At 35.7% G+C, this 10,861-nt stretch overlaps 1 non-coding gene across 1 annotated transcript; it reads right to left on the bottom strand.

Moving 5' to 3' along the window:
• Positions 1-636: 636 nt before the first annotated feature.
• LOC149181900 (U6 spliceosomal RNA) lies at positions 637-742 on the bottom strand. Its single transcript, XR_016257886.1, has one exon. It is a non-coding gene; the product is annotated as a U6 spliceosomal RNA (small nuclear RNA).
• Positions 743-10,861: the final 10,119 nt, after the last annotated feature.

The raw sequence follows: 10,861 nt of genomic DNA on the forward strand, positions 1-10,861 counted from the left end.
TCGCATATTGGATTGTAGAGTGCCTTATTCGGTATTTGTTATATTCTTTGCACGAACAAACTCGAGTGCAATACTTTGTGTTGGGAAGGTCCCAAGGGGGCGATAGCCCCTCCTATCGAGGGGTTTGCACGGGTTTGGGGAAACACCCCAAACTTTTTTTTTTGGCAGCCCCACCCACGTTTTGCACATGGTTTTATGCATGGTGGTTTTACCTATGGTTTTGTAGATCTAGTGAAAGGAAATATGGTTATGTACTAATCCAAGGTTAATGGATTTGGAGTTTATGAATGTTTCAACATGTATATAATGTATTGTAACATTGAAAGGAATATAATGAAAAATCAATATGGCTTTCCTGATTTTGGGTTCCAAGAGAAAAATATTTGTGTATAATTTATGTTCTTTCCATTGTATATTTTCTATTTTTATGAACTCATTTACAGGTATTGTTTGTACAGGTTTTCATTATCCTCCTCTTCTTGCTCCTCATCATCAGTTTAAACCAAGGATGACTTGAAGCAGCTCAAACTGACACATAGATCCATGAGTGTCATTATAAACTACACCACTTCCTTCTTCACTCCAACAACTTAGCTCCATTTTAGTTGTTGTAATGACCTATGAGGGATGGAAATGGGGTCCTTGGACCATTTCTCGATTTGTACATGTCATCCTTGCACAGGGTCCATGCTAATCTTCTTTGTACTATTTCAATTTTATCAGATGTCTCCGAAATGGGGTCCTACCCAACTTACTAGCCCTAGAAAATTAATTTTGCGATGTTATGTGATGAACAGTCTAGACAATGCTTATGGTCATATAAAAAACATCAACAACAAGGAAAACACATGAAATATATGCCTACAAATACAAAAAGACAACTTGTGCCTACTGAGAATCCCATACATAAGGTCCAAAATGAAGGAATGGATGATGGACCAAAGTTTAATGATTGTCATACAAAATCAATGGTCATAGTTGATTGAAAAGATACTTTAGTGAGTAGATTACACCAATGTAACGCCTTCTGGTATAATAATATAATTGTATATAATATATTTAAAAAATTAGATTGATACAAATTTATCTTAAATTTAAATTAAAAATAAAAATAAAAAAATTATATATATATATATATATATATATATATATCTTAATGTAATTTTTTAATCATATATTACTAGCCTTGATCTACTTTGACTCCAGATCTATCAAGAGACGAGAGGGATCAAATCTCTTTTGCACTCAAAAAAGAGGTTTGCACTTTGAGAGATCTGATCCCTTTGGACGCTTGATAGATCCTAAGCTAAGATGGATCTAGGTTGGTTTACTTAATTATAATTATAGTTATTCGTTTTTCTTTTTTTATAAAGTTTATTTTTGTTTTCTATTTTTATGTAATTTGACCTAGTCAAAATGTTTACATAACATAACATGAGAGGACATTACAACATCTCTTCCACAATGGGATCGAAAGTGCTTCTTTGCACAATTAATTTTTCATAATAACTTATACTAACTTTTTTCTCATGTTATAACCTATTATTTTCTTTGTAAAATAAAGATAAAATATTTTTTAAGATTTGAAGTCATTTAATAACAAATATTGAAATCATTATAACAATATATTAGATACAAACATAAATATAAATGTTATTAGTTTTTTATGCTATGGATTGATAAAGTGTCATAGCTCTCGATAGTGATGATTAAGATGTTGTAATCGAATATAAATTTGTAGACTGTAATTTCAATGAAATAGCAAGTTTGCCATTTTTTCCATCCATAAAAAATAAATCTAATTTGAAGAAAGGTTTGCACCTCGAGGGATTCGGTCCCTCTCGGTGCATGACAGATCCGGAGTTAGATGGACTTAGGATGGTTCCAGTTGAGGGTAGCAATGTCATATTTTTATATTATCATAATTATGTATATTTTTTAGATAAAATTCATATTTTGAAATTTACATTATGTTTTCTTTGCCTCACATGACCATATAATTTTGTTCTTCAATTTAGTCTATGTTGCTTGCCTTGAATGGTTTGTACTCTATGTTTGGATGTTTTCAAGGCAAAACATCTGACATAGCACATGCATGGGGTCAAATTATTTAACCCCCTACCAATATGAACCTAATACACCTTCCCATTTTAAAATGTCCCTACTTTTACTAAATATTTTAGGTATCCATTTTTTCATTAACATTTTTTTTACCCGTTTATATTTTTTCATTAATTTTGAACTCCATTTTTTATACCTACCAATATAAAAACCCTTTACCCCCTATTATATGCTCAATATATTATGTCATTTTTTCTTCAATATATATCCCCCAATATGAATGCATGTGTTATGGTATTTCTCCCCCATTGAATCCCCCACAGTATTTTTATGTGTTTGGAGTTGGATGGTAATGTTTGTGAATGTTATAGTTTTCGTGTTATATTTCTATATGGGTATGCAATTGTCTATTAGTAATTAGTTGGTGATGAAGAAGGAAGACAATATTGTCAATAACTTGCAGGAGGATTGATATTGCACATTATTTCATTTAATTTTAGGTATCACAATTTTTGAAAACTAATTAATTCTTAATAGTGTCCCTCCAGGTATTACTAAATATATCTTGAATAGTTTTAATTTTAAATTTTTTGAGTTACCTCAATTTGTTGAGATGATAGATATTGTTAATAACTTCAATTATGAAAAATGAGAAATAAAAATTTTGAATGCAAAGTGACAATGTAATTCTGTTGAATGGAAAAAAAAATGTGAATAATAAGAATGTAGTCAATTACAAATAGTCTTCATTGCGATCAATCTCAACTATTTTATTCTATTATTCTTATTGTCACCCTATTAATTTTTCCATATTTTCATATCAATTATATGAAAAGTGCATTTGAAATCGTAAACTATCCAAATCTTTAACTTGAACTATTGTAGTAAAAATCTTACCTTTTCTCCCTTGCCATCCAATATTAATAGGTTGAATTACTATAACACAAAAAACAATTCACGTTGTCAATAATTTTTTTTGCTTACACTAAAATAAATCACACTATTAATTCAATCACTATAAAATTAATGTACAATCATACATCTAGTTACATCAAATCAAAAACAAACATCTACATTGAAATCAATGCATCTAATGCAAGCAATAAAATAAGATTAGAAATCAAAATTTACATATAAATCAATGTATCTAGTGCAAGCAATTAAATATAATAAAAAAATCAACATCTACACTGAAATCAATACATCCAATGCAAACAATTGATTATAAATCAACATTGACACTAAAATCAATGCATCTAATGTAAGCAATCAAATAGAACTAGAAAATATCTACACTAAAATCAAAGCATCTATTGTAAGCAATCAAATAGGATTAGAAATCACATTTACACTTAAATCAATGCATCTAGTGCAAGCAATCAAATATCATTAGAAATCAACATCTACATTGAAATTAGTGCATCTAGTGCAAGCAATCAAATAGGATTATAAATCACCATCTACAATGAAATCAATGCATCTAGTGCAAGCAATCAAATAGGATTATAAATAACCATCTACACTGAAATCAATGCATCTAGTGCAAGAAATCAAATAGAATTAGAAAACATCTACACTAAAATCAATGCATCTAGTGCAAGCAATCAAATAGGATTAGAAATAAACATCTACACTGAAACCAATGCATCTAGTGCAAGCAATCAAATATCATTAAAAATCAATGCATCTAGTGCAAGAAATAAAATAATATTATAAATCACCATGCATGTTAAAATCAATGCATCTAGCGTAAGAAATATTCTTCCCTCTCTCCCCCTCCATCTCTCCTTATTTTTCTCTCTATCTCAGCCCCAAACATACACACACACTCTCCATCTCTTCCTTGTTACTCCCTCTCTCTCTCTCCACTTATCTCTCTCTTTGTATTTCTTCTTTCCTCCCTCTCTCCCCTTCCAACTCCATCTCTTTATCCCTCCCTCTTTCCTCCTCTCTCTCCCTCCCTCTCTCCTCCTCTCTCTAATCCTTCCTCTTGATCCCTTTCTCCCCCCCATCACTCTCTCTCTCTATCTCTCTCTCTCTCTCTCTAGCCTCCAACCCTATGACTTTCTCCCTCCCTCTCTCATAGCATTCTCTCCCTATATCACTCCTCTCCTACTCTCTCTCTTCATTCCTCCTCTCCCCTCTAATTTAGTTTATCTCCTTCAGTGAAAGCAATCAAATAGGATTAGAAATCACTATCTACACTAAAATAAATGCATCTAGTGTAAGAAATATTTTTCCCTCTCTCCCCCTCCATCTATATCTATATCTCCCTCGATCTCTGCTCATTTGTCTCTCTATCTCACCCCCCCAAAAACACATGCTCTCCCTCTCTCTCTTCATCCCTCAATTCACCTTCCATCTATATCTCTATCTCCCTTTGTCTCTCTTTTGTATTTCTATATCACCCCAAAAACATATACTCTCTTTTTCCATATCTATCTATCTCTCCCTCCCTCTTCCTCTCCCTCCCTCACACTCTCTCTCTTTCTCTTCTCTCCCTCTCTCCCCCCTTCTATCTCTTTTCCCTCCCGCTCTCCTCTCTCATTCTCTCTCCATCTCCCTTATCACTCCCTCTCACTCTCTCCACCTTTCTCTCTATGTGTCTTTCTTCTTACCTTCCTCTCTCCTTCTTTCTCTCACATCCTCGCTCTCTCACTTCCTCTCTCCTTGTCTCTCTCACATCCTCGCTCTCTTCCTTCCTCTCTCCCCCTTTCTCTCCCACCTCCCTCTATCTCTCCCCCTCAACTCTCTCTCTCTCTCTCTCTTTTCCCTCCAACTTTGTCACTATCTCCCTCCCTCTCTCCTTCTCTCTCCCCCCCTTCTCTCCATCTCTCCTTCTTTGTCTCTTTATCCCACCCCCAAGCATAAACATTCTCTCTCCAACTCTTCCTTTGCCACTCCCTCTCTCTAGAGAAAATTTTAAGGATGGAAATTTATCTTAAAGTTTAGAAACCTTGCCGAATCTTACTAGTCTATAATATGCAAATTGCAATTTTTTTGGTGATATTTTTGTAGAAATATTTATATTTCTAATGATTTTATATTAGTTGATATAATATTTTGGCAATTTTTAAGGTAAAATAATGTTGTACTATAAAATTTGGGCTAATCATTTCAGAAAAAAAAATGGAAATTAGCGAATCTTTTTTTTTTTTTTAAACATGGAAAATTAGCCCACCAATGAATATTAGCCCCTAAAATTTTCCTTGTCTCTCTCCCTCCACTTTTCTCTCTATGCCTTTCTTCTTCTCCCCCTTTCTCTGCAACTTCATCTCTCTATCCCTCCCTACCTCCTCTTTTATCTCACTCCCTCTATCTCTCCACCTCTATCACTATATGGCTCTGTTCTTCCCTCCCATATATATCTAAAGTCAATATATATCATTATAATAATAAAATAATAAAAAAAAATTATTATATTAAATTTAATATTGTATTAATTAAAAGTTATTAAATTGAATAATATTTATATTAATATTAATATTAATATTAGATTTAATAATAATAATAATATGAATATTAATCTTTCAATATTAATATTAGATTTAATGATATTTTTTACATGGCATGATAACAAAATTTATAATAAAACTACATCAAATGAATATTTTAGAGATTTTAATATATCCATAGGGCATGGTTTTCTATTTAAAGATTCATTTTACAAATAATTAATTAAAAGAAATATTAAAATATTTTAGAACAAGATTTTAGATTTTGAAGGTTGAAATAGCTTTTTTACTTTGATTTAAGAAATAGTAATGACTTTAGTAAAGTAAAAATGTTTAAAATTTTACCTAATTTGAAATTTTAATGTGCTAACAAATTTTGTTGAAAGAAAATTTATAATCCATTTAAATTCAACATATGATAAAAAAATTATTAAAAACATGTAATAATTGTACTGTAATTTTTTTATTTAATAACAAATATTAAAATCATTATAACCCTTTATTAACTACAAACATAAATATAAATAAATATATATATATATATAAATATTTTTAATGTTTTATGTTATGGATTAATAGAATGCCATATAGTGATGATCAAGATGTTGTAATTGAACATAAATTTGTACACTGTAATTTCAATGAAAGAGCAAGTATGCCATTTTTTTCCATCCCAAAAAAATAAATCTAATTCACAATAAATTATATTAATTATTTAATTTTTATTATTATATTCTTTTATTTTATAATCTATTAAATTTTATTAATTATTAAAAATAGTCGAATTTTATTTAATTAATAAATAATTGCTTAAATGTCAATTTTATTACAAAATACATAAAACTAATTCTATTTTTAGTAAAATTTTCATTTCAAATTAAAAGTTCTATGTATTCACACAACCATGTAAGGTCGAAAACCATTGGATTCATGCGTGATGGGGATTCATCTGTGTCTCGGCGGGGTTCATTGACAAATCGTGATATGCGAGAGGCGTTTGCGGAAGATGCTGCAAAGGGAGCCGAAGACACTCAGAAGAGCACACTTGCAGAAACTGGAGTGTGAAATGGCTATGGCACATGTAAGTGCCGAGAGTTGAGTGCGATTGAAGTGTGCAAACATTCATGGCACTCTTGAGGGATACCTAAATATTATAGGTCAGTCGGGGCGCTTTCCAGGATTTTGTTGCTTCTTGTAGAGGCGTCATTGTAAAGTATAGTTGTGGAGCCGAAAATGGGCTAAACTGCTGCTGGTGTTGCTGTCTTTCCCTTCGCTGCCGCCATCAAGCAGCTGCAGGCATTCTGGAAGAAACCGAGAGAAACTATGGTAGCAGAATATCGTTTAGCCAGCAAGTTTCCAACTTCGGTATTACAGCCTGGAGATCGCTGTACAGTTCAAAGATGGACTTTTTCTGGAGTTTCTTGGTATAAGGTACGTCATTAATCTGGTAAAAATGGACAAGAATGACATCTTAGAAGTTCTTCGGCTGGTGGTATTGATCTTTGTTGCCATTTTTATCATATACCTCGTGATTAGAGAATTAAGAGAATCTGGGAAGAATCGGATTGTATAACACCATCAATAGTCATTAAGAACACAGGTCTGGACCCTGCAAAGGTGGTGGTCTATAGAAAGAACAATGCAGTTTGTATTGGTGTGGGCAAATATGGAGGAAGCCGACCAAGATTTTTTGGCACATAAGACAGTAGCTTTCTCAAATAAGGATCTCTGCATAGACACAATGTTTTGCACTTGCGGAGAGGAGCTGCCTGACAAACACGAAGAAACCATAAAGGAATGCATTGGCTGGAATTGTAGATTCTGTTGGCTCTGGATTAGCTTGAGATGGTGCCATGTATGTTCCTTGGCGTGCGGAACTTAATGGAGGGGTATTAGCAAGACACAGCCTTCCCACCACTCAACAATTTTCTTTGCGGATTACAAGTAGACTTTCGCCCAGGAGACTCGATCACAAGTCAGAGCTCAATTACAACGGTTTTGAAACATTTGAAACTCAAGACATTAATGGATTCCCGGGTGGTTGGTGCATCTGTGAGATAACTTGAAATCACATACACCTACTAAATATACTTGGGGATCCTGATGCCATGACTGGTCCTCTGTCCCGCTGTCAAAATGGAGTATCACCTCAAGCAGACTTAACTCGAAGACAACCTATGGAATCATTCCTACCAATCAGACATTAAAGTGGTGGGTCCCTCAATACATTATAGGGATCAGCCAATTACGTACTAGAAAACATTATCTCTATGGGCTTCGAATCCTGCAGTGATCCTATCATTAAATGACATAAAATCACCTTACAACTTCCACAGTGGCATGCATATCATTAGGACAAATGTTTGGGGACACTATGGACACTCTAGACACTCTCGATGTTGATCTGTCATACAAAGGTCCACCTATTCGTCTTTGACCTGGTCTGTGGACTTTGGAAACAAGACTAAGTGACACGAAGGATCTCGACACACTTCAAGATTGGCTGAGATTGCCTGAACACAGAACAATGGAACAACCAACCGTTCTCTCCCCTCCAAAAGAGGAATGTTGATTGACATAGTGATTTGTGCTAAAGAACAATACAAGCGCTCCAAGGATGAAGCACATGTGGAACTACAACAACCTGACCTCCTCAAATCAACGAACCTCCCTCCACGAATGTCCCCACATCCTCACAAACAAAAGGAAACCAAAGTTGACACCCAGACTTATGGTCTGGTCATTGAAGCGGAGGGATATTGGGAAGAATCCATCAAACTGAAAAATCAAGCTCTGGTAGGTCGATGGGTTTTTTGCCGCATGAATGGTGTCCAAATGAAAAGATGGGTTGAAACATGGTGGCAACTTCTCCTCAAATACCGCCCGAGAATTAGTGCTCTCCAAAATGGTTGGTTTGCATTTCATTTTCTTACTGCAAAGGATGTGGATCTTATCATTGCCAGGCCATGGGTTCAAGGTCGCGGATACCTGTCACTCTAGTGATGGTCCTTTGGTTTTGACCCTGCCACAGACACTCCTCAGAGGAACATTCTTTGGGAAAAACTTCCAGGACTTCCTCTTGAACTCTGGACCTGGAAAGAAATAACGGATATTGCAAACTCAATTGGAAAATTTTACTACCTTGATGAAAGCAGTCTTGGAGGGATGATCAAAAATATTGCATGGGTATTGATCGAAAGATCACTCTCAGGGGGACTTCCTGCGGAAATTGACCTATATTGGGGACCATTCTTGCGCAAGAAAATTGTTTATTATTGGTCAATTCCTTTTTGTTGCCTCAGATGTCATGCCACGGGACACCTGATGACAGTCTACCCAGACAAGCATGCTAGAGCGGACTCTTCCAAAGCCGCTGAGAGACGTGCGGATTTTCTGACTCATTCCACTATTCTTCATGACAGGTTGGATGCTCTCCTCTCTGCAAACATCAATACAAATGTCTCTCCCCACTCAAAATCCCCTCCTCTAAGAAACATCCCCATTACTCTCTCCTCCACCCTACCAAAAAAATGTTCCTCACATCCTGCCTCCAATAAACCTATCCTCGCAATTCCTTGTCACACATCCTCCACTTCCTGCCTCATCATGGAAAGTAACCACAACACTTTCACAAATCCCCAATCCTCTTCCCCCAACACTCGCCTCAACCCGATCATCAAATCTTCCTCATCTATCAAACATAAGCCCTTGTCAGCACTTATCACCCACAATTCCATGTCCTCCCAGATAGCAAAACTCAGAATTGATCATGCCCCTCTGACAACGATAAAAACACCTATTGATCAATTTTTCTCTTCCCCCATCAAATTTGGGGCTCCTTCTAGATGCACATTCTCCCCTTTCTCAGAGGACTTGGAGCTCAAAGTGCTTGTTAGGGAGTCACAATTCTCACTGGAACCCCTGACCATAAAAAAAAAATCAGTTTTTGATCTGGATGACCCTCCTCCCCGTCCTTCTTCCTATAAAAATGTCACCACCCATCGGAAGAAAGGCCCTAAACTCAAAAAAATAGCAAATTGCACCATTGCCCCATCCAATCTATTGGAACAATTCCAAGATTCACCTGTCAGCCCTGCACAAATCATCGCCCCTACATCCTATCGGAATAAACATCGGGATCTGATTTCCCTAAAAACATGGGTCCTTAGAGCAGAGCCCCCGAACTTGACCTTCCATAATTACCATAATGTCTCTGAACGTCAGGGGTTTGGGGTTAGCCCATAAAAGACGATCCCTAAAAATCCTAATTGGCATTCACAATCCTGAAATTGTTCTCAGTCAAGCAACAATGTCTAGAAAAGATAAGGCATGGGGATACCTACTGCAGATATGTCTAAACTGGAATGTATGCACAGTCAGTGCTTCTGGATTATCTAGGGGATTAGCGGCAATGTGGAATCCAGAAAAATAGAAATTCAAGGTCATCAACACCACTGTGGGCTTATTCATCATGGGGGGGGTGCATAGGTTATAAATTCCGCCTTCAAATCATCAACATATATGCTCCATACTCAAACAAAAGGGCGTTCTGGACCAATGTCGACCACATTGGATTCCTAGAGCTCACCTCACTAATACTAGCAAGGGATTTCAATTTATCCACGGATTCCTCAGAGATATGGGGCTCCCACTGCAGGCCTGACTCACGAGGGTCTTACTTTAAGGAATTATTCAGTCAGAAAAGTCTCTGAGACATCAAACCAACTCCAATTGGACACACATGGAAAAATGGGCAATGGGGCTCACATGGAATAGCAAAACAACTAGACTGGTTCTATGTTCATGAATTCACTGTCAACAAACTTAAGGAACTGAACCCAAAGATCTTCCCAATGAAAATATCTGATCATTTTCCCATTTTGTTGAAATAGACTAGGGAACTATGACAAAAAGCTTTTCCCTTCAAATTTAACCAATTTTGGTTGAAGGAGCCAGACGTTATCGACCTTGTCCAGACCTTCTGGAAAATGCCTTTTGGATACCCCAACTCCCAAAAAATGGACAAGATCAATTGAAAATTGAGGGACCTCAAAGATAGGGTCCAAAGATGGGCTCAAAAGAAGAAAAATGATCTAACCAGTGAGCTTATATGGAAAGAACAACAAGTCAAAACGCTGGAGGACCCATCCGACCTAGCATATTTCTTTGAACCCAGAAAACAAGAGATCCTACAACTAGAGATTCGCAAATCATAGATCTTGACAAGACAGTCTGAAGAATTGCAGCAAAATAGTCGGATCATGTGGGTCGAGGAGGGAGATAAGAACAACACTTTTTTCCATAAACAGATCAAAATGAGGCAAAAAGGAAATTCCATATGGAGC

Source organism: Pinus tabuliformis, chromosome 3_2 (genome assembly GCF_031772625.1).
Source record: "Pinus tabuliformis cultivar Carrire ecotype Pingquan chromosome 3_2, CPIR1, whole genome shotgun sequence".
NCBI lineage: Eukaryota > Viridiplantae > Streptophyta > Pinopsida > Pinales > Pinaceae > Pinus > Pinus tabuliformis.